The sequence below is a fragment of the Peromyscus californicus genome, unplaced genomic scaffold (genome assembly GCF_007827085.1).
Source record: "Peromyscus californicus insignis strain IS unplaced genomic scaffold, ASM782708v3 Scaffold_8__1_contigs__length_139910024, whole genome shotgun sequence".
In the NCBI taxonomy this organism is placed as follows: Eukaryota; Metazoa; Chordata; class Mammalia; order Rodentia; family Cricetidae; genus Peromyscus; species Peromyscus californicus.
In genome coordinates this window covers 124132460-124157890 of record NW_026294606.1, presented here as the reverse complement: position 1 = coordinate 124157890, position 25431 = coordinate 124132460, and the positions used below count along the sequence as shown (strand labels likewise).

The window sequence follows — 25431 nt, the reverse complement described above, 5'->3', positions numbered from 1 at the left end:
GATTAACATCAACCCATTAATAGTAGGTGATTTCAGTATACACTTTCTCCAATAGACAAGTCATCTGTACAAAAATAGAGAAACATCAGAATTAATTGGTACCCTATGTCATTTGGACTTAAGAGATATCTACAGAATATTCCACAGAAACACCATAGAATACACATTCTACTCAGCAGCATACAAAAGCCTTTCTAAAATAGACCACAGCCTGAGACACCAAACAAACCTTTATAAACTCAGAAAGATTGAAATAACTCCTTGTATCCTAGCCTGACCACAAATGCAATAAAACTTAAAATTGACCTCAAACAAATCTCTACAATACAAATTCATGGAGATTAAACAACTCATTATTGAATGATGAGTGGGTCAAAGAAGAAACCAAGAAACAAATAAAAAAAATCCTGGAACTAAATGAAAATGAAAATGCAACACACCAAAACCTCTGGGACACATTGAAAGCAGCCCTACAAGGGAAAATAATAGCTCTAAACTTAAGTGTCTACTGTTAAAAAAAAAAAAAAAATCAGGAAGAGCACAAATAAATGACTTCATGGTGCAACTCAAAATTTGGAAAACCAAGAATAAACCAACTACAAACTCAGTCAACAGCAAGAAATAATAAAAATCAGAGCAGAAATCAGTGAAATAGAAACAAAGAAAATGATACAAAGATTCACTGAGTCTACGAGCTGGTTCTTTGATAAAAATAAACAAGACTGACAGACCCTTGACCCAACTAATCAAAAGATAGAAATAGAGAACACAAATGAACAGAAGCAGAAATGAAACAGAAAGGAATTCAGACTATCACTGGGGAATGTTTTAAAACCTGTCTTTCATCAAGTTGAAAAACTTAAATGGATGAATTTCTGGATTCAGCCAAACCACCAAAATTCAACCAAGAAGAAGTCAACAACCCAAACAGCCCTGTAACAAATGAGGAAACTGATGGTAATAAAGAGCCTTCCAGCAGCATTTGCTGGAGATGCTTTCTTTCCTCCAGCTGATGGTTTTGGCTTCTTTGTCAAACATTAAGTGGCTGAAGTTACAAGTACTAATGTTTGGGTCTTTGGTTTTGTTCCATTGGTCCACATGTCTGTTTTTGGACCTGCAGCACCACATTGTTTTTATTACTCTGTAATGTATCTTAAGATCTAGAATTGCGATCCCTCTAGCATTGTTTTTTTTTTTTTTTTTTTTTCTGGGATTGTTTTGGCTATCTGAGGTCTTTTGTGGTTCCATGTGAATTTTAGGATTTTTTTTTCTATTTCTGTAAAGAATGAGGTAGGGATTTTGATTGGGACTGCACTAAATCTGTAAACAGCTTTTGGTAAAATGGTCACTTTCACAATATCAATTCTACCAGTCCATGAGCATGAGATGTCTTTCCACAATCTAGTGTCTTTATCTTCTTCTTCAGAATTTAAAGTTTTCACTGTAGAGGTCCTCCACTTCCCTGGTTAGGTTTGTTCCTATGTATCATATTCTCTTTGAGGATATTGTGAATGGGAGTGTGTCCATGATCACTTCTCTGTGTGTTTATTTTTATTCTCTATAGAGAAGCTATTGATTTGTACAAGTTGATTCTGTATCCTACCAGGTTGCTGCATTTGTTCATCACTTCTAGAGGTTTTTTTGGGATCTATAATGTATAACTCATGTCATTTGCAAATAGGGATAGTTGGACTTCTTTTCCTATTTGTATCCTTTTAATTTCCTTGTCTTGCTGCTCCAGCTAGTGCTTTGAGCACAGTGTTGAAAAGGAGTGGGGACAGTGGGGGGTCGGGGGGACTGCCTCCTTCCTGACTTCAGTAGAATTGCTTCAAGCTCTTCTCCATTTAGGATGATGTGGGCTGTGGGTTTCTCATATATGTCTTTCATTATGTAGAGATATGTTCCCTCTAGCCCTGCATTCTCTAGGACTTTTATCATGAAGGCATGTTGGATTTTTGTCAAAGGTTTTTTTTCTGACTCTATTGAGATAATTATATGATTTGTGTCTTTAAATGCATTTACATGGTTTATTACATATTGTTGGTTGTTTTTTAGCTCTTTTACTCTTTGGTCTTTGCTTTTTTTTTGGGGGGTCACCACCCAGCTCCTAAATAATTCGCACGGAGGCTTATTCTTTTGTATGAATACCTGGCCTTAGCTTGGCTTGTTTCTAGCCAGCTTTCCTTAACTTAAATTATCCCATCTACCTTTTGCCTCTGGGCTCTTACCCTTTCTCTACTTCTGAATACCTTTCTTTACTTTTTACTCTGTGGCTTGCTGTGTAGCTGGGTGGCTGGCCCCTGGAGTCCTCCTCTCCTTCTCCTTTTTCTCCCCAATCTGCTTTTCCCAGATTTCTCCTCCTATTTATTATCTCTGCCTGCCAGCCCCGCCTATCCTTTCTCTTGCCTTGCTATTGGCTGTTCAGCACTTTATTAGACCAATCAGGTGTTTTAGACAGGCAAAGTAACTCAGCTTCACAGAGTTAAACAAATGCAACATAAAAGAATGCAACACATCTTTGCATCATTAAACAAATGTTCCATGACATAAACAAATGTAACACATCTTGAATTAATAATCCAGAATAATTACATATTGTTTTGTTGTCTTTTTTTTTTTTTTTTTTTACTTACATATGTTGAGCCATTAGTACATTTCAGAGGTAAAGCCAACTTGGTCATGATGGACAATCTTTTTGATGTACATCTGTATTCTGGTTGCAGATGTTTTATTGTGCAATTTTGAATCTATGTTCAACAGGGATATTGGCCTGTAGTTTTCTTTTTGTTGTGTCTTTTTCTGGTTTGGGTATTACAGAGATATTGGCTTCCTAGAAGGAGTTTTGAGTGCAGAAAAGTGAAATTCGACCCATATCTATCAACTTGCACAACAAATAACTCCAAATGGATAAAAGGTCTAAACGTGAAACCTGGAACACTGAAACTGCTGGAAGAACACATAGGTGGTTCCCTCATGATTTAGGTGTAGGTAAGGGCTTTCTGAATAGGACTCTGTCTGCCTAAGCATGAACTCCACAATTGACCCTTGGGACTTCATAAAACTAAAAGGCATCTGCGCAACTGAAGAAGCAATCAGCCAGGTGAAGAGGAAGTCCACAGAATGGAAGAGGATCCTTGCCAGCTCTACATCTGACAGAGGATTCATATCCATACTATGTAAAGAACTCAAAAGGCAAAGAACCAAAAATCAAATGACCCATTCAAAAAAAATGGACCTGGGATCTGAACAAAGAATTCTCTGTGGTGATATTGTGTTCCCCAATATATTGTGCACCCTAATAAACTTATCTGGGGTCAGAGAACAGAAAAGTCACTAGATATAGAGGCCAGAAAATGGTGGCACACACACACACCTTTAATCCTAGCATTCAGGAGGCAGGGATCTGTCTGGATCTCTGTGAGTTCAAAGCCACACTGGAAACAGCCAGACATGGTGACACACACCTTTAATCCCAGGAAGTGATGGCAGGAAGCAGAAAGGTATATAAGACGTGAGGACCAGGAACTAGAGCCTAGTTAAGCTTTTAGGCTTTTAGCAGCAGTTCAGCTGAGATCCATTCCAAATGAGGACTCAGAGGCTTCCAGTTTTAGGAAACAGGATCGGCTGAGAAATTGGCGAGTTGAGGTTAGCTGTGGCCTGTTCTGTTTCTCTGACATTTCAGCGTTCACCCCAATACCTCGCTCTGGGTTTGTTTTTATTAATAAGACCTTTTAAGATTTGTACTGCAGTTCTCAAAAGAAAAAAGTCTAAGAAATATCTTATAAAAATATTTATCATCCTTAGCAATCAGGGAAATGCATATCAAAGCATCTTTGAGATTTTATCTTACCCCAGTCAGAATGGCAAAGAGCAACAAACAACTGACAGCAAATGATGGAGGCAGTGTGAGGAACTGTGAGGAACGCCCTCATTCATTGTTTGTGGGATTGCAAACTGGTACAGCCCCTACAGACGTCAGTGTGGACAATTCTCAAAAAGCTAAAAATACATATACCATATGACCCAGCTCTACCACTCCTTGACACATGCCCAAAGCACTTGACATCCTACCCCACAGGCACTTGCTCAGCCACGTTCATTGCTGCTCTAGTCACACTAGCTAGGAAATGGAAACAACCTAAAACAAATTTGCAAATTTGTTTTGTTATCCAACAAATGAATAATAAAAAAATTGATACATGTACTACACTATGGGAAAACATTCAGCCATAAAGAAAAATGAAATTTGTAGGTAAATGGACAGACCTAGAAAACATCATACTGAGCCGGGATAGCCAGACCCAGAAAGACAAATGTCTCGTGCTCTTTCTCATCAGAGACTCCTAGCTCCAAATCTTCAGATAGAGTGTTCTTTATAATGTAGTTCTCACCCCTCATCAAGGAAACTTATCTTTGCAACAGATGGAGATCATTAAAGAAAACCACAGCCAATCGAAATGCAGAGCTGTGAGTCCGGTCCCAATGGATACGTCTACAAAACAACTCCCATACCGAATGCACAGGGAACATTGTGGAAGAGAGGACGGGAAGACTGTAAGAGCCAAAGGATGAGCCAGTTTGCTGAGACTGTCTCCTAAGAATGTCAGAAGTTGCACTCATAATGTCTCATCAACATGATTGGCTTAACATGAGGTGAACAAGGTCAACAACAGGCATGCCAATGTGGATGAGGGGAAGACCAGGAGACCTCACCCCTACACAAAGAACTACAGGCATGCTCAGAGTGGGAGCAATAGTCTTCTGAGAGGGGCACACCAGTTGGTTATCTGATAGCAAACGGTCAACCCTGAAATCATGCACACAAGTAACATTCTACAGACTGAGCAGCTTATATTTAGGAATATATAATATATATATATATATATATATATATATATATATATATACAGATATGCATGTAACAACAATTATTGAAAAATAGGCCATAAATTTGAAAGAGAGCAAGGAAGGGTATATGGGAAGGTTTGAAAGAAGGAGAAAAGGGGGGAGATGATGTGATTATATTTTAATCTCAAAATTTAAAAAAAAAATTTAATTTTTTAAAAAGAAAGACACTACCATATCTCTCTTCTGTCAGATTAGTGAGACAGTGGTCCCCCAAGCCACTGGAACTGAGACAGTGTTGAGTTTGGGTGGATGGACTGCTTAGTTACACATACCTATTGTTCTCTGTTTAAACCTAAAACTTATGTTATGTCAGTACCCCAAAGACTGGACTTGGGGAACACAGGACCCCTTTTATAAACTTTGTTTCTCAGATTTTTCCCTCCTGGGAACCACAGAGCTGGGGCAGGATGAGGCCCAGGCTCCAGAGGATTTTTGCAGCCTCCTCTCCCTGCTTCAGATTCTTGCAGTCTGGCCTGGCATGCCTCCTAGCTGGGAGTATGGCTAAGGGAGGCTGAGCACAGCCACGGGAGTTAGCATCAGTGTTTCTTTTTAAATTTGACCTCAACCATGTTTGTATGAAAACCATGATTTCCGGCATCATTTGAAAAACTGAAAGATGGAACCATTCCCACTGTTCCACAAAGCCATGACCATCCAAGCCGGGTGACAGCTGTCCTATGAAGAAACCTGGCACCTGCTGTCCTTACCCAGCAAGTTCCCCTCTATAGGTTACTCATCTCGCCCTTGAATTTGAGACTCTGATCTAGTGCACTAGACCAGATAGGAAATGCCTTTGGGGAGCATGTCCAGGGACAGGCCTTGTCATTTTTGATGGCCCTTCTAGGTTTCACGTGTCTTCTGGACAAGTCTAGGAGCTCCTGGGCCCTTGGTTTCCTCCCATCTGTGGAATGAGGGCAAGTCCTGGCATTCTCTAAGGGCATGTGCAGCTGACTTTGTGAGCTCCCAGACCTGTCCTGTGACCTTGGCTCTGCAGGAGTCTGGACAGCTCAGCCTCTGCCTGCAGTGTCTGCAGAGAAAGGAAGCAAGCAGAGGGAAGGCCCAGGGATCCTTTATGTGGAAGCTTCCAAAGATGCTTCCTCTCTTCACTGACCTGCCCCCTCTCCTCAGACTGAGGAAGGCGTGAGACTGGAGCCTGGCCAGCCGAGACCAGGAGCCCATGTTGGTCTGATGCTAAATCAAAGCCTTAACAGACAGCCTACTGATGCACTGTCTTGAGAATGCTGTTTCCTTGAGGACCAGTCAGTGCTGGAGGTGGGGACGCTCATTCTTTCCATTCTGTTCTCGCTCCCATAACTTCCACGTCAGCCCTCACTGCAGCCCCGGGTCCCAGTCCAGACTTGGACTTCAGTTCTCTGTGGTAGCATTGCTGGACTTGACGTTCCGTGTCTGTGTGAGTCTCCTAACTCAGTCGCCTCTCTCGACTCCACCCGCCCTCAGTTCTGCTCATGTCATTAGAGGTTCCTGGCCCATAAAGAGTCCAAGAACTTCTCCTTGGATGAATGAATGAACCTGGGACGGTCTGACTGTTCCCTCCCAAACGCACATGGAGACTGACCTGCCTCTGTAATAGCTTTAGCAGGCCAGGCATTTGAGAGGTGGTTAGGTCCAAGAGCTCTGTTCTCAAGAGCAGTCAGTGCTGTCACTGGGTCACTGGGTCACTGGGTCACTGGGTCAGGTGTCATGAGTGGGTCTGTTATACATTCAGCCACCACTTGCCTCTCTCTGATTCACACCCACGTACCTTTCTGCCACAATGCTGTGCAGCATGAGGGCCATACCTGGTGCTGCTCCTCCATCTTACACTTCCCAGACCATAAAGCTAAATGAACTCCTAAGGCTCATCATTTTGCTGGCTTGGGGTATTCAGTTATAACCATAGCAAACAGACCAAGACAGCTTTCCAAAGCAGCCAGGCATTCACACACCTTCAGCCTCTGGATCCCACTCGGGTCACTTTCTGTCCCAGGGGCCCCCCGCCTTGAGTGCCAGAATGTTTGCTCCATACTGCCACCTTCAGGCACTGGCAGTCCTTCCTGTCGTGAGGTCAGCATTCCTCACGATCTAGTTCATGGGGTCTTCTCTGATGCGGACTTCCCGTAGTATGCTTTGCATGTTGTCACACTTTCTGTTGCTACACACTTTCTAAGCTATATGTGGTTGTTATGGCCACCCCATCTGTGTTTGCCCTAACCACCTCCATTGCTGCAGTGACACACCCCTCCTCAACCTGTGGTTATGATGACCATTCCACCTACTATTGCCATGACCACCCTCCCTGTGGTTGCCATGACCACACCCCAGTGACTACAGTGACCATCCACTCTGTATTTTTGATGACCCCCTCACTTTGGTTGCCATTGCCACCCTCCCTGTGGTTGGAATGACCATTCCTCCATGACTGGGATGCCCACACCCCCTGTGATTGCCATGACCACTCCTCCATGACTGGGATGCCCACCCCCACCCCACCCTCATGGCTTCCATGACCATCCCACCTGTAGTTGCAATGTTCACTCCATTTGTGGTTGCAATGACCACACCCCTGTGATTGTGATGCCCACCCCACTTGTGGTTACACAACCACAACCCCTGTGGTTGCCATGACCACCCAAACTGTAGTTGCAATGATCACCCCACAGTGGTTGCTTTCTGCATCACACAGAAGTCTTCAATTGCAAGTAGAACACCCAATTCCAGTTGTCACAAAGCACCAACTCTGCCACCAGCTTCTCTGTCAGCAAGACATTGGCTCTCCCTCCAAACTGAATGGGGGTTCATCCTCAGGGAAATTTTACTCCTTCATGAAGGTAGATGACTGCCAGCTTCACATTCATAAGCCCACCTGAACAAAGAAGAGCCCTTCCCAACCCCAAGTGAAAGTTCTCAATTCATACCTACTGGCCTTCTGTCCCAAGCACTTGAGCTATGGTTTAGAGCAATTCTTACTTGGCTTAGAGAAATCTGGCCTCAGTGAGAGCCAAATCTCCCCCCAGATGAGAACAGTGTTTAAACCAACTCAGAATACAACCAGAGTGCCGTAGAGGCCTTGGAAAGAGACCACAAGATCCCTAGGCTTTGTGTTTTCCCCCAAAGGAACCCAGAGCTCACTGAGGGCAGGGCTGGCTCCACTTGCTCTCTGGTCCCCTTCCTTTCCTGTGCCAGGCACGCAGCTCACTCCCAGGAACTTTCCTCTATTTGAATTCCTCTCTTCTTTCCCATCCAGATGACACCTGTCACCCACTGTTTATAAGAACATCTCTGGTACCCCCAGCTTCCACCCATCCTGAGACAGCCTCCAGGTGCTACCTGGGTGTGGGCAGACCTCCAGGAAGAGGGCACGGCTAGCCTCTCCTGACACAGGTTTGGTAAAGAGTTATCTTGGGGGAAGATGCCTGAGATTGGCCTGGGGCATCCACACTCACTTCTTGGCCTTTGGACCCCTTCATCACAGCCTCCCATGGGGCTCTGGCAGCATGGGAGCAGGCTATGTGCCTGCCTACCCCTGCCCACTCCATCACAATGACATTGGAGTGACAGCTGCCCCAAGGAAAACCAGACTTCACCCAGTGGGAGTGGAATAGGAGTCTGATTCTGCTTCACTGTTACTGTTTGGTTGGTTGGTTTTGGGTTTTTTGTTGTAAATTTTAACAGGAAAAATGTAAGTCTTGGAGACTGTCCTATGAGGAAGGTGTGCAGGAAGAGGACAGTGAGAAGCAGACAGCCAGAATCAAAGGACAGAAGGCAGGCAAGGGACAGACTGAGAGGGTCACAGGGCCCCCTCCTTGGCCCTGTTGATTTCTGGCTGCAACCCAGAGACTCAGTCCTGAGGCATCCTCAGGACCTGTCTAGTGCTGGTTCTTGGCATGGCTTCCCGGCCCAATCCACTTAGCATCATTATTTGCGGTTGGAGAAGTTCCTCTTCCTAACCCACCAGGAGCAGCCAGCCTTCCCATGCAGTCTCACTTAAACCAGTGAGAGTCAGCCTCTGAGCTGGATGCTCAGGATGCTTTGATCGGCACATGTCTTGAAACAGTGACCCAGCCCAGCCCGCTCACGGACTCTCCTAACTTGCTCCTTGTCTCACTTGGATAATCCAGTCACTCATTTCTTCCTAGATGTCTTACTAACTTACTGTTATTTCAAATTATGATTGTCAGGCATTAGCTATGGTCCAGACAGGCCCAATGCTTGACATGGTAAAGATGTGAAGAGGAACCAGGTGGAGTTTGCATTTCGAAAATGGGAAATAATAAATATTAAGCAAAGGCTGGACGGTGTTGCAAATCTTGGGGAAGAGCGTGTGTGGGATGGAGAGCACGTTGGCTAAAAGGCTGTCATCAGAGGGACGTCTCAGCCTTTGGAGAAGCAGCTGCCTGTGGATTAACTTTAAGCATTTGAAGCACACCCTCAGCCCAGGAATGCTCCCCCAGCCACATTCCCAGCCCTGATCCAGGTCCCTAGACACCCCCACCTCTCTTCCCTCTGGGCTATCCAACTGGATTTCAGTGCTGCTCCTGACAGGCATCCCCTGTCTGTTCTGCTTCGCCTCCGGGGTAATGTCCTTGGAGGAAGCAAGCATACTTCTGCTTCTAAGGTGATCTGCTTGCACAAATATTCAGAGGAAAAGTGAACCATCTGTCTTCAGGGCTGAGTGAGGAAGGAAGAGATTCAAACCTTTGACTGAATGGGAAGACATTTTTATCACAGCTGACTGTTGATGGAGGAAGAGAGCGAGAAACAGGAAGCATTTCCTCCCTTTTTGGAGACAGTGATTTCTGCGGCTTTTACCACATGACACAGTGTGAGAAGAATCTTCTATTTTCTTGGGATTTTTTTTGTTATTGTTTTGATATGGACTGCTTTTTTGATGTAGGCTAATCAGATACAGGGTCTGATATTGGCTGAGTAATGGCCTTGATCTCACTATGTAGGGAAGATGGGCCTTGAATGTCTAACCCTCCTATTTCCACTTCCTGAGTGCTAGAATTATAAGCATGGATATAAGCATGCGTAGAGTAAGTGCATAGATCATAAGCATGTCATGCCTAGCCCAGGAGCTTTCTAAACATAGCTTAGCCCCAACAACTTCAGGAACAACCAGAAGAACTTTTATTCACGTCCTTGTTTTGTTGTTTTGTTTTGTGGGGTCATACCGTTTCTTGAGGGGCACTTGGCAAACCTAGGGCTTCTATTTTAATTGTGACCAGACACTAAAATACTGAAATATCCGTGAAAGGAAACTTTTTCAAACTTTTCTTCAGCTTAGGAGCTATTGGCAGCTGACAGCCGCCGGAGGAGGAAGAAGCATTCTTCTTTGGGGCTGTGGCCCCTGGCAGATTGCCCAAGCTCTGGTGAATGGCTGCACCCCTGCACATATGACAGTACCGGTTGGACTTAGTGGGTTATTTAAAATAAGAAGAAGGGAGAGAAGGAAGAAATGGAGGAGGAAGAGGAGGGACAGGAGGAGGTCATGAAGTTGGGAGGGAGAAGTGTTGAAGAGAAATCAAAGAAGTTAGAAGGGGAAATGGAGAGTGGATATGGTCATATTTTGTTGTACACAGGTATGAAATTCCCAAAGAACAATTTTTTTTTCATTTTTCTCTTTGCCTCAAAAACAAAACAAAACAGAACAAAAGATACTTTGCTTCAGTTTAAATTTTAAAGGACGTTTACACCTATGGGTTGTTCAAGCAGATTTCATTTCATGATAGCAAAAGGGTTATCACAGCAGGATGCTAAGGATGCTGCCAGCATCCAGGCAGAGAGAAAGCAGACCCTCCTTCCTGGAGGCCACTATGAGTCTATAGGAAATGGCTCTGAGGAAGCATGATACTGAAGGGGCAGCTATGCTGAAAACTAGAAATTCAGGCAACAGCACTGAGTCTCTGAGCTGCCCGTGCCCCTCCCAGCCCAGTCCCACACTGAGCAGGCGGTGAGGACCCCAGCTTCTGATGTCCTGAAGCTTTGGGCAGCACCCACTCTTGGCCGACTTGCTGGACTTAATTGAAATGCTGGTAAGCCGAGAGCTCTGCTGGCCTGGTATTTTGGACATCGCTTGCTGGCCTCAGCTAGACACATGCACAGCCAAACCAAGACAGGCTCCAGTTAGCCACACTCTGCTGCCAACCCTGAGCTTACATGTCACCACAAAGATAAAAAGGAGCCCAACAGAAAGAGACAGAGCATTGAAAAGCCTGGGCCCTGGGTGCTCTCCTGTAGTAGACCACTTTGGAAATGGCCCCCGTGGTGCCTGCCTTCTTGTATCAGCACCTGTGTGGTTCCCTCTGTCCAGAAGCGGCCGACAGAGTGACTCGCTTCTCATAAACAGAATACGGCATGAATGATGGACGTCACTTCCAAGGCGAGGACCCAAGCTGCTGGCTTCTGCTTGCTTAGCTCTCCCTTTCTCTCTCATTCTTCTCTCTTGCTTCTGGGATAGAATCCAGTTGCGTGTAGAGAGGCACATCTCTTAGGAACCAAGGATGGCCTCCTGCCAAATCAAGCAAAGAGCTGATGCTTTCTGTTCCCGGGGTCCACAAGGAACACACTCCTGCCACTCAGCACGTGAGGCATTTGGAAGCAGATCTCCCCATAAGTCAAGCCAATACCCAGACTATGGCCTTCCTCAGAGGACCCAGTGAAGACCTCCAGACTCCTGACTCACAAAAGCTGTGAGATCATCAGTGAGTGGTTTAGGTCATTAAGCTAGGGGAAAACCTGTCATTGAGGCAGCTTCCTCCCCACAGGTAGACCCTCAGTGGAGGGACAGCGGCTTTGGCCTCAAGTGTGTGGTCATGTTCTGCCAGTCAGCCATGCAGAAACAGAGACAGTGAGGACTACCGTGCCTCCATGTGAGACTTGAGAATATAAAATGTCCAATCAGAAACTTTAGCAGGTTCACTTTAAGACAGAGAATTCATGGCCTCTCTCCAGACAGGACTGCATGATGCCCAGAGCCCAGGTAATTTCTTCAGCAAAGAAACAAATGGGTAAACAGCCACAGTGGACATGGGCAGGAACTGGACTCCATCAAGACCTAAGCTGAAGAAGTTCCGGCACTTACGGTGGGTAGTACAGGCTTGCCGTGTGTATACATTCGCTGGGGGTTGTGAGGCATACCTGTAACCCCTGCACTTGGGGGGCCGAGAGAGAAGGATCCCAAAGTTGAGGCCAGCTTGGCCTACAGTGATACCCTCTCTAAATAAATTAATAAATAAATATTTATGGTATGCAAAAAATCATAAACATGGGACACTATTCAGGGGGATATTGCAAGAGGAAATCATCCTCAAATGTCCTCTAATATGTTTAGCAAGGACTGCATTCAAAGAATTAGAGGAAATTATGTTTTAAATTTTAAATAAAATCATATCAATAGTTAAGCAGTAGATAACAATTAAAATAAGGAGATAGAAGTTGTCTCAGTCAGGGTTTCTGTTGCTGTGAAGAGACACCATAATCACAACAACTCCTATAGAGGGAAACTTTTAATTAGGTCTGGATTACAGTCTCAGAAGTTCAGTCCGTTATCATCATGCCATAAAGCATGGTAGCCTGCAGGCAGACATGGTGCTGGAGAAGGAGCTGAGAGCTCTACATCTGGATTTACCAGAAGCAGGAAGAGGCTGCCACATTAGGCATAGCCTGAGCTTATAAGATCTCAAAACCCACCTCCACAGTGACACACTTCCTCCAACAAGGCCACACCTCCTAATAGCACCATTCCCTAAGGGCCAAGCATTCAAGCACATGAGTCTATGGGGGCCATTCCTATTCAAACCACCATAGAAGTTACAAAAATAAATGGAAATTCAGGAACTGAAAGATACTGTTTGTTACTAGAAAAACTATGAAGCAGATTCTATATGACGGAAGGAAGCACCTGTGAGCTAAAGACAGAGTGGTTAAAAACTATCTTTTTTAAAGGGCAGAGATTAAAAACACATTCAAGAAAAATCAGGAGCCGTAGAAAGCAGTGAGAAGGATCAAGCAGCCAAGGCATGATGGGAGTCCCAGACACAAGAAATTCGAAAAAGCAAAAAAAGGTACAGAAAAATGCTGGAGAATAACAGTGCTCCAAAGCTCCCAAGATCTGACAACGACAATATTAAATACTGTGGTGGATTAAATGGAAATGTCCCTCTCAGGCTCCCTGAGACCTAGCACTCTGTCTCCAGTGGGTGGTGTCATTTTCAGAGATGGTAAAATTGCAATCATTGGGGTGGGGCTCCAGCCCCTTCTCTAAGTGGCCCCCACTTCCACCAGTTCATAATGCACCCGGAGTCGTGGAGCCAAGGACCATGGATTGGAAGGCTGAAGCCAGGAACCAAAGTAAATATTTCCTTTTACAGTTGACCACAGTGATGCAGTTCCAAAAAAAGCCCCCAAAGAATAAAAACAAAGTGGCAAACACCACACACCAACACCCCAGACATGAAAACAAAGACAGAGATCAGCAAGGAAGGAGTTCAACATCAAGAAGAAATTCAAAATCACCCGACCCAAGAATCCCACTGCCAGCAACGCTTGCTTTAAAAATTAGGGGAATATAAAGACATTGCTACATAGTGACAAAACCTCATCGCCAAATCTGAAAAGTGAACAATTTCAGATGCAAAAACAAACAAAACCCACTCCACCTATGAGCCCATTTATCCAAAACAGGCAAACCTGGTAACTTGGGTTACGGTGTCCTGAAGGCAGTGAGTGGTGTGCTGGGGGAGCTGCCACGGTGCTGGTCCCATGAATGCTTTTGGTTGTGATTTGGGCATACTGCATTCAGTGTTTACTCCAAGAGCTGATCGTAACAGCCCTCCCCTATTGGGATACCTCATTATTTTCTCTGTGTTTTCCTGGCATTCCCATCCGAGCAGAACCTCTGACCTCCAAGGTGTTGTCTTTGTTCTTTTGGGGGGCCCACCACCAAGCTCGCAAATAAATCACTCACGGAGGCTTATTCTTAATTACAAATGTCCGGCCTTAGCTTGATCCATTTCTAGCCAGCTTTTCTTAACTTAAATTATCCTGTATACCTTTTCCCTCTGGGCTTTTCCTTTTCTATTCCTGTATACCTTTCTTTGTTTCTTACTCCATGGCTTGCTGTGTAGCTGAGTGGCTGACCCCTGGAGTCCTCCTCCTTCTCTGGCTTCTACTCTTTTCTTTATCTCTCCTCTCCCCGATTTCCACTTCTGTTTACTCTCTTTTCCCAATGATCCCTGAGCCTTGGGAGGAGGAGATGTGATATGGATTTCCCATTTGGGGCTGAGCATTTGGCAGTTTTATTCTGTGTTGGCCCATTGTGGCTCTCTGCCTTGATCATCATTTTCTACAGGAAGCAGCTTCTCCGAAGAGGGCCGTGAGATGCAGTCATCCACGGGTGTAGTGGTAAGTCATTAGCAGCCAGTTTCATTCTGTCTATCTAGAAAAATGATGGTAGGTTCTTCCTTACAATTGCCTCTTTAAATCATGCTTTATTCAGAGCTGGCAACCAGAGGTTGCCATGGTACTAGCTAACAGGGGTTCTGTTCCCTATCAATTAACGAATTCAAAGACAGAAAAACGCATGGTGCAAAGTGAGAGTTTACTAGCAAGCATTACAGATGTGTCCAGTAGAGAAGCCCAACCCTCCAGAGCTGGGGAAGGCACCAACTCTGAGGGAGTTTGGGTTTTTATTTGAGTTTAGGGTGTCCCACCCAGTGATCCCCCTCTCTTTTTCCACTGGTCTCAAGGTGTCTCTGTGTCCCCTATGTAGCAAGGATTGCGCCTCTGTCTCTGTCCTGGAGCACAGAAGTCACTTGTTTCTCTGGGTAGGGGTGATACCCCCACCCTCCTCTGTCGAGAGCCCCACATTGGTGTGACAAATGTAGCTGAAGTTTTCCTGTGTCCCCCCCAGTCCACAGCTGCTCAGACCCAAATAAACACACAGAGGCTTATATTAATTATCAACTGTGTGGCCATTAGCTCAGACTTATTACTGACTAGCTCTTACACTTAAATTAAACCATAATTCTTATCTATGTTTAGCCACTGACTTGGTACCTTTTCTCAGTTCTGCCTTGTCATCTTGTGTGGTGTGTGTGTGTGTGTGTGTGTGTGTGTGTGTGTGTGTGTGTGTGTGTTATATGTGTGTGTGGTGTGGTGTGTGTGTGTGTGGTATATGTGTGTGTGGTGTGTGGTGTGTGTGTGTTATATGTGTATATGGTGTGTGTGTGTGTGTGTGTGTGTGTTATATGTGTATGTGGTATGTGTGTGGTATATGTGTGTGTGGTGTGGTGTGTGTGTGTGTGTGTGTGTGTGTGTGTGTGTGTGTGTGTGTGTGTAGTGTAGTATGCCTGCCTACTGTGGCAGCAATTTCACATGGGAGATGAGACATGAAACCAAGGCTGAGTCCTCTAACCAAGGGGAAATCTTGGGGGACTCCTGGCAAGATGTCTTCCTCTATGTAATGTGGAATGGAATGCCATGTCTGCTTTCTGAGTGGGTTCTACCATGTGGGTGCAGAGATGCCCTAAAAATCTATAAAGGTTCAGAGCAAATTCTGCAGTCCCCAAAAATAACACATAAGGGAAGAGAATACCAGCAAGCTACCACAGGGGTTGCCTGGTCACTGCTATGTGCACTAAGAGATGCATCAGAAGCCAAGACAGTGGCCCGGGGGAACTTGTGTGTGTGAGGGAAAAGGAGATTCGGTCAGCATCCTCCACATTAGCCTCTGGTCTGGAAAGGAAAGTGGAAAGGTGGATGTTAAAACGGAACTGTTGGCTTTCAGCTTACAGCTGGGAGGGGGGCTGAGAGGGGAAGGATGAAGTAGGTCTGTGCTGAGGAGCCTTTGCTGGGACCAAGCCTTGGGACCCACTGGAAGAGTTAGATAGTAAAGAGGGAGGAAAGGGGGATAAAGAGATGACAAAGGACAGAAGGACAAGACAAGCAGTGTTTGATGCCAGGCATCAGGCCACACAGACCTGTGTTTCCCCGAGAAAGAGCTCAGATCGCTGGGGACCTCAGGACTGGGGTGAAGCTTTAGTGGTTTTGCTGACCTGTGGTGGGACATGAGCTTTAGGAAATAAGAGAAGTTCTGGCAGGCCTGAATGATCCAAACCAGCATCTGAACTGAGTCCCTAAGGTGCTGAAGCACAGGGGAGATGAAGAACTAGAAAACAGACCATCGGACTATCCTAGCTACGCATAAGCAAATGTGGCAGAGCTGGAGTTCCTGGGGGAAAATTCCAGATAACCAAATTCTGGGCTTGGGAGGTCTTCAGAGGCTTTAGATTCTGACCAGAGGTTCACAAAAGGGTTGAAAGGAGTGAGAGACACAGTGGTTCTCACTGTACTCTGTGCTTTGGAGGAGAGAGATGCCCCGGGGGTGGAATCCACCCAGCTACTCTTCTGGTGGGGTGACCAAGGTTGTCTGCAAGGGTGGACATCCAGTCAGGCTGGAGGGCAGGGCATAGAGCAAAGAGGAGGAGGGAAGACAGGAAGGAGGACAGCCAGGCAGGGCATGGAACAGCCAGGTGGGGGACATTCTGGACAGGGAGGGAAGCATGGCATGGGGGAGCCACAGGTAGGGACACAACCAGGCAAAGGACTAGCCAAGTGGTGGAGGCAGCCAGGGAGGGGAAGAAAGCCAGGCAGGGGCCCATCCAGATGGGAGAATAGAACCAGGCAGGGGAAGCAGCCAGGTAGCCTGGCACAGCCATGCCCCATGTTAGCCTGGCTAAACAAAAGAGCTTGAGCAGACCCCAGAAAACTCACGGGAGTGGAGTGGGAGTGCCCTAGGATGAGAATGCTGTTCAACTGATATAAGAAATAAAATCTTTTCATAGCATACTAGACCTTGCTAACACACTTTTTTTTTTTAATTCTCTTAGCTGCTGAATTGCAAGACCAATTCCAGTTCACTTGGAATCATCAATAGTGGACCTTCCGTGTATTCCACCAGGTTACTTTCCTATTCCTCTTAGTCGTCATGACATGGCAATCCAGGACCTGCCTTGTTATCCTGCCCACCCTCTGTAAAAAGGTTTCATTACATAGATGACAGAATACTGACCTCCATTTTACAAATTTAGGGAAGCTTCTAAAAGGCGTAGAGGTGCACCTGAAGGAATGGGGATAAGAGGTGAGTCTACAAAGTGTGTGAAGGCCAGGCGCTGCTGCAAAGTTAGGGGTGTCACAGCCTGGTATGGTGCACATAATACTTGAAAAGTGTGTTGGAAAAAAACTCCCAACAGCCTGTACCTGTGAATGGAAAAGAAATGCAGCCTTTCTGAGGACTCCTGGGAGACTGGTGGACCTCCACACCCACCTCATCCAAGCTGCCCATCCTTCCTGCACAATTTGATAAAGAAGGGTGCCAAGCGGAATTGGGGCAGAAGTACTCCAGAGGCTTTGGAATAAGCTCAGACCCTTCTAAGCCAGGCTAATCAGCTGCGTGCCCCCATTAGCCCAACATCCCTTTCTATTAGAAGTCACTAGAAGCTAAGAAAGCTATCGCTGGGGGCTGTGGCAAAAACAACCCATGCTAACAGTTCCAATAGGGTCTGGCATCAGCTGTGGAAAAAGACAGAAGCTCCGTGTCCAGTGTGAAAACAGCAACTGCTGACTGTGGATAAAGCATTGTAACTGTGGCGTGCACAGGCCCCCCCTCAGCTTATCTGACTAAGAGTTGGGATGGAGGCCTTTTGGTGTAGCCCCTTCCTGAGGTGGCACAGAATCAACCCCTCCAAAGGTGGCATGCATATGTACAGAAATGGGGTGCAGGCTGCCCTAGGTCCCTGTCCTTTTAAGCTACTCAGCTCCCTCTAGTAACTGAACCAACAGCTAAGCCAGATCAAGTGTTAAAAGAAACACCACACATCCCTGTAAATGCCTGCTGCATACAGTAGGAACACCAAAGTGGAATAGGTAGCTGTAGAAATACAAATAAAAATAGATACATGTGGCTGGAGGAGGGAAAAGAAAATGCTGCCTGTAAGCTGAATAAAAGTAGTACAGATAATAGGGACTCGTGACACTTAGCCCATGACAACCTGTGACCTCTCTCCAGAGGTCTCTCTTTATGGGAGGAAAAGGAAGACCTGCAGGCACTAGGTTGGCCAGTATGGCAACAACAGATATGGAAGCAAATTTATAAGGGAGTTCATCAGGAATCAGAACCCCTGACAGCTTTCCATATGACAGCCCACAGTCCATTGAGTCTCCTGGATACTTTTTACTTTAATCAAAATACAGGCCATTTGCCCTCAGAGGCCACTAACTGGGTCATTCAAAGTCTGGTCACAGGGAAGCCAACACAGCATTCATGTAAAATAATTTGATGTCCCACATGCTGTTCATTTGTGCAAGGTCTATTTCTGATTGTGGCCTTGGTAGAATCCTACGTATGTCAACTTGCCTGTAAATGATTAATAAATAGACTATGCAGGACCTATACCTCTCAGTGATGGATGCAAGTCTGTCCTCTCCTGTGTGATCACTGTCACAAGTCTCATATAAGCACTTCAGTGCAAATGAACAACACCTGAAATCACCATCGAGTGCCTCATCAACTCAGTGTTATGTATGGGTGTTATGAAAAACTGACAGTTACAAGGGTAGTCATGTCACAAACAGTGATGAGTAGAACTGAGCTGAAGACAAGCTGCATTGATGTTTTCACCTGCTTTACAATGCACAGGTAGAAAAGGGCACCCAGAGGCCATAAGTTTGCTAAATGAAAATCACAGTGCCAGGAATGTGCTACCGAGGCCCTATAAACCACAAAGGCTATTGACACTGTTGTTAGTTGTTGTGAGATATTTGATTACACTGTGTAAAGATATGTCACTGTGACTGGTTTAATAAGAAACTAAACGTCCAATAGCTAGGCAGGAGGTATAGCAGGGACTTCTGGACAGAGAGAGCTGTGGGAAGAAGAAGGGCAGAGTCACCAGTCAGTTGGAGAGGAAACAGGAGGTGTAAGATGAAAGAGAGATAATGCCACATGATAGAATGTAGATTAATATAAATGGGTTAATTTAAGTTACAAGAGCTAGTTAGGAACAAGCCTAAGCTATAGGCTGAGCTTCCATAATTAATAATAAGTCTCCATGTCATTATTCATGAGCTGGTGGCCCAAAGAAAAGTCTAACAACAAATGTTGTCCAATGTGAGGGCTCAAATATCCAAACATAGGGCCTGAGAAAGCAAAAAAATGCTCTGGACAAAGAGCTTCATAGTCCTACAATCTTTCAGGCAGGCTGGTGCTGGAAGACATACAGGGGTGTGGCTACCAGCTGCTGCCTGCAGGCTAGAGCCATCCACCAGTGCCATGGACCAACACCATCCACTAAGCTGAGCTGTGCCTACAGCTGACATAGCAATTTAAGATTTGTCTCATATGATGCTTAGTAAAGACAGATCCAGACAGGAGAAAAAACTCTAAACAGGTTGCAGTGTATTTTAAAAATGTATGTAGACTTAGAAAAGAAAATGGGTATAAACAGTCATAGGAAAGAATAGTTTATAAATAATAAAATAAAGTCTTTAAAGAGAAAATAAAATAATATAAAAAGGATAAGCCACATAGAGATAGGAAAAACCCAGGGAGTCTGGATCCTGTATGGTGTTGTATTGACTTTAAATGTTTTGATTGCTGATGAGCAAACAATACCTGTTTTGAGAGACATTGGATTATAAAAACTACTAAATTAAACCAACCTATATATTTTAGAAATGTTTTAACTTCAAAATGGAAGTCAAAAAATATGTTATGTTGGGGAAGAGGTTATGTTTTTGTTTCTAAAGAAAACAAAAGGCTGTGGATTCATTCAAGGTTGATGGAGATCAGATTTGATCAGAAGAGACCTCCTGAAAATCCTGGCTACAGACATAAAGAAATAAACCTATAAAAACTACAAGACAAGTGATGTATATTTTACCTGTTTAAACATAAAACAAAAAATCATCTTTGGCTGGCTTGTGTACAATGCATAGTCCATGCTTGTGTTAACACAGATATGTATATTACTTTTAAAAGTTTGTGTGTGGGCTAGAGAGATGTCTTAGAGGTTAAGAGCACTGGCTGCTCTTCCAGAGGTCCTGAGTTCCCAGCAACAGCATGGTGGCTCACAACCATCTGTAATGAGATCTGGTGCCCTCTTCTGGTGTGCAGGCAGAACACTGTATATATAATAAATAAATATTATTTATTTTAAAGTTTGTGTGTTTTCAGAGCAAGGGAACCAGACACCAATGAAAATGGGTGGCCCTGGTGATCCAGCTTCTCAGAGTGTCTCTGTTGCAGTTTCCTCAGAGTTCTGCATCCAGAACAGCTTCAAGGCCCCTGGCTGAGATGGTCCAGCCTCACAGACTACTCAGGGCTTCAGATAAGCCTTGTACTTTCCTGTTACACAGAGACTGGACAACAAATGATACAGCTAGCTCTTCCGAGACTTGACCATTATCCTGTTGTGGAATATTAGTTAAAGATGTGTTACATTCATTTGTGCTGTGGATTATTTGTTTAATGATGCAAAGATGTGTTGCATTCTTTTATTTTGCATTTGTTTAACTCTGTGAAGCTGTGTTACTTTGACCACCTGAATCACCTGATTGTTCTAATAAAGCTCTAAACAGCCAATAGCTAGGAAGGAGGGAGAAATAGGCAAGGCTGGTGGGGAGAGAGAATTAATAGAGAGATAAGAGAAGATAACGGGAGAGAAAAGGAGGAGAAGAGGATGCCAGGGGTCAGCCACCCAGCCAAATCGTTAGACACAGAATAAGAAGGAAAGAAAAGATATACAAAAATAGAAAAAGGTAAAAGCCCAGAGGCAAAAGATAAACACAACCATTTAAGTTAAGAAAAGCTAGCTAGAAACAAGCCAAGCTAAGACTGGGCATTCATAAGTAAGAGTAAGTCTCCATGTGATTATTTGGGAGCTGGGTCATGGGTCTCCAAAGAGTAAGTAATAAAAAACAAAAAACTACATTATCCTGAGTTTCTCAGGGTCCCCTAAAAATTCCAGCACCCTGAGACAACAGGAAGCATTCTAGAGAACACATTCCCAAGAGAAGGGGTGGGTGGTTTTTGGTCATTCAGTGGGTCATCGTCTAGGGGGGTTGGTTACAAGTTGTTACTGGTCATGGTCAAGGAAAAAGTTAAACAAAGGAGATTAGGTTCAAGGTTCTCTTTCTAAAGGGACAAAGGGGGAATATAATATAAAAGTGATGAAATAAAAGAGTAGATTGTTGAATCTACTTTTGAACAACCACTAGTCTCAAATATTTTACATTGGTATAATAGAAATTTAAAGTTATTTTTATTATATTGTATTATATGGTTCTATTTCTTGTTTAAGGTATTGTACCTATGCAGCTCATTTAAAAAGGAAATGTAAAGTTTTAGTCCTTGAAAGTTATCTAAGATAATAAAGAAACACAGGTTAATAGTCATCTATAACAATCAAACTTATAGTCATGTTAGGTATGTTTTCGAGGTCAATCGGAGACATATTTTAAATAGATAGATGGTCTTCAAACACTTCAGAGACCTACAAAATATGGCAATTTAATATTTTAATAACATAGGCCTTTTCATGACAGTGAGATACGTTTGCTCCTAGCAGTACCAATCTATTTCATGGGCATCAAAGAATGTTCATAAGGAGTTTGATTTCTTTGTGACAAAACCTAGTCATTTGGGCAAGAAAATGCCCTTGCCTCAACTGCTGGCAGTATGCTGTCCAAATTGGACAAGCAGGACACAAAAGAAAGTGACTGCGGAACTTTGCCAAGACAAGGTAGGACAACCCTTCAAAAATTTCTGCTTCACAGGAAAATCTGTCAGTATTCTAGACCTGTAGGCTGAAGATGGATGCCCCAACATTGCAGAGGAAACTTGGGTCATTGTCCAGGCAGCCAGCTGTTTCTGTCATTTTTTATAGTTTTGAAAGTTGCTTTCTCTGCACTTCCTGTTTGCTCAAATAATATTTTATCCTTTGTGGGTCTCTGATGGGGATTGAAGACTAGCTAGTTATAGTTTTACAGTTTTCCTTGTTACCAAATTCAGAAAAGAAACTTAATAAAAGATATAAAGTTTATATAGTTGAAAAACATAAAAGCTTAAGTTGTTTATCTAAAAAAGTATTTTAAAGTCTAAGAAGATATTTTTAGGATGGTAGTACAAGTTATGACAAAAAATGGTTTAAGTATAAAACTTTATACTAAGATAGGGTAGATTATGGAGTATTTTCTCTAAATTTGCCAAATGCAAATGGTAGACATTATAAATGTAATTGTTACCTGATAATTGTCCTTATTGTATATAGTTTTACTATGTTAGAGTTAGAACACTTTCCTTTTTATTTAGACAAAAAGGGGGAAATGTTGCAAGATATTTGATTACACTATGTAAAGATATGTCACTATGATTGGTTTAATAAAAAGCTAAACAGCCAATAGACAGGAAGTATAGCAGGGACTTCTGGACAAAGAGTGCTCTGGGAAGAAGGAGGGCAGAGTCACCAGCCAGAAGGAGAACAAACAGGAGGTGTAAGATGAAAGAGAGGTAATGCTACATGATAAAATGTACATTAATATAAATGGGTTAATTTAAGTTACAAGAGCTAGTTAGGAACAAGCCTAAGCTATAGGCTGAGCTTTCATAATTAATAAGAAGTTTTCATGTCATTATTTGTGAGCATGTGGCGTAAAGAAAAGCCTGACTATAGTTAGTTGCATGCCATAACTAGAGGGTAAGACCATAGTGTTGAAGATACCACATGCTTTGGTTGCAAGACATGGAAAAATAGAGCTGGACTGAGCTTCCTCCCTACCAGCCGGATTTTACAGTGTTGGAAGGTGCTTTGTGGGCTGCTGGGGAAGAATTGACACTAAGGGTCCTGCTTAGCTATAGACTTTGTATGCTACAGTACCAAAATACCAGGCAGGTACATATAATGGTACAACTATCATGGGTACAGCCAACAGATTTCTGATTAGATTTGAAGATCACTTAACAGGAGGGCATTCATGTCCGGAACTATAAGTCAACACAAAAACCTATAGCTAGAGAGGTCTTAGGCCCCAGTAGGAAGGCTGCTACTGTTTTGTTACATGGGTGTGATGTGCCTATCAAACTGCCTTATAAACATTTATGCTTAAGCCCATAGGTCAATGGTGCTGTCAGCCACAATTGGACATGGAAGGAAGGTTCCTCTTACAGGGGATGGTGTACTACACTCCAGAGACTCATAAGCCACGCCCCCCCCAGAGAAGCTCCTGGGAACAAGTGATTGTTACTATGGTACAGAGGTCCAGTGTCATCTGTATCACCCTCTATAAAGCTCAGGGAACATCATGGAAGAGAGAACCAAAAGAATTTAAAACCAGTTTGTGCAGCAATTTCCTCAGAGTTGAAATAGTCCACCCTGCCAGGGGAGATCCTCATGTTTCAGGAAGTCCTAAACTGAAACATTCCTTGCATGGAAGAGCTTGGGGGAAGAAGACTCATGAACCCCACGAGCAAACAACTTAGGAGTCTCAAGAAGTTCCTGGAATGAACAAGACACACACACACACACACACACACACACACACACACACACACACATACACACACACCCCGAAAAAAAGTTATAGACCCAGTAAACAACTGCTAGGTAACCTGGAGTGACTACAGAACTAGAAAGTTAAAATGGGCCATTGTGTGGGGGAGGGGCAACAGAGGGGCAAAGCAGGGTACAAATGAATTGAAGAAGTGAGGAAAGTGGGCGGACTTTAATTAGGGAGGAGTAGAGGGATAAATACAGAAAAAGTAATTGAAGAGGGTAAAATAATAGCAAAGGTGTCTGAAAAGGCATAAAAAACCATACTATTAACTATCTACCTAAAAATAGCCTTGATACACATAAGACAGTGTATAAATATGCAGATATACTTGAAATAAAATTTTCCTGTCTGGGGTGACAATGTTTCCCAAAGCCATAGACCATCTAACAAAAACCCTAACACCAGTCATGGGAAGTCCTCTTCTAAGTTGTTATTCAGCATTGTTCAAGAGAATCCCAAAACATTACAGGCTATTAATGTTGCCCTTGTTTGCCCCCCATCCCAGAAGTGGAAGGTGAGTCCCTATTGCTGAAGATACCATGTATGGTGGTTTGAAAGAAAATGGCCCCATGGGGAGTGGCACTATTAGGAGGTGAGGCCTTGTTGGAGTAGGAGTGGCCTTATTGGAGGAAGTGTGTCACTATGGGGGTGAGCTCCTATCCTCAAGCTATGCTCAGTGTGACACGCAGCTTTTTTCTGCTGCCAGCAGATCAAGATGTAAGATTCTCAGCTCCTTCTCCAGAACCATGTCTGCCACATGCTGCCATGTCACCCAACATGATGATAATGGACTAAACCTCTGAACTGTAAGCTAGCTCCCATTAAATGTTTTCCTTTATAAGAGTCATCGTGGTCATGGTGTCTCTTCACAGCAATAGAAACCCTAACGAAGACACATGTACTTCAGATTTAGGTCCCAGATGCCCCCCCCCCAAGCTAGATCTGACCTGAAAGCCTCCTCCCTAAGGATTAGCTTTCATGGTGCCAGAAAGCACCATACAAGCTTCGAAAGGAGGAAGGCAACCAATTGTCCTACGTAGCTATGATGTCTATGAACCACAACAGTGACTAGCATGGCTCAGTAACCCCAAAGGTGCAGTAGTGGGAATGCATACCTTGGCAGTAACAAGCAGTTCCCTAACTGGGCTCATAACCCATTCAATAAGAGGGAAATCATGTCTGCTGCTAGAAACCCAGCCAATTACCCAGGGTTAGTGAAGTCATGGATCTTAGAGGAGAACCTACAACTGCCACTTTACTAAACCAACATAATTCCTAACTACATTCTAAATATTTGTCCTTATACCAACAGATAGATAAGTGTAGTCTTCACCTTCATCAAGGAAACTTCTCTTTACAATAGATGGAGACCATTACAGAAACCACCACAACCAGTCAAAGTGCAGAGTGGTAGGGCCCAGTCCCAAATGATACATCTACAAAACAACTCTTGTATCTAAGCCTCAGAGGTCATTGTGGAAGAGGGGACAGAAAGATTGTAAGAACTGGAGGAACAGGGAGTTTGCTATGAGCTTGTGTGGCAGGGCAAGACAGTGCAGAAGTTCCTCCAACTTGAGTTTTTGTGGAAGCCATTTCAGGTCTTACTAGAATTTTATCTCCTTGATGAAGAATCCCATGGAAAATTACCCAGCTCTACTCTAGGAACCAAAGGTCAGGATGTCCTAGTTAAGTTAGCTTCTGTTAAATTGCCTGTTTGTGCCGAACCCCCTCCAGCTAACTGCTTATCTTGACTTCTGTTAAACTGCTTGCTTCTACAAAGCTCCCCAGCAGCTACAGAGCAAGATGCCGGGATATGGTTTTGTTCTTTGAGGTTTTTTGAGGCTACACCTAGGTCCCCAAATATTTGGATGTAGCCCCAGATGGTTGGAATAAAGACTTTCAATTGGCTGT

At 44.0% G+C, this 25431-nt stretch overlaps 1 long non-coding RNA gene across 2 annotated transcripts; it reads left to right on the top strand.

Annotated features, from left to right (window-relative positions):
* The first annotated feature begins 2629 nt into the window (after positions 1-2629).
* LOC128103161 (uncharacterized) lies at positions 2630-25428 on the top strand. Of its 2 annotated transcripts, none has more exons than XR_008215642.1 (2): positions 2630-4554; positions 16800-25428. It is a non-coding gene; the product is annotated as an uncharacterized LOC128103161 (long non-coding RNA). The 2 variants fall into 2 exon arrangements; XR_008215641.1 differs by lacking the exon at positions 2630-4554 and adding an exon at positions 5006-11993.
* The last annotated feature ends 3 nt before the right edge of the window (positions 25429-25431 follow it).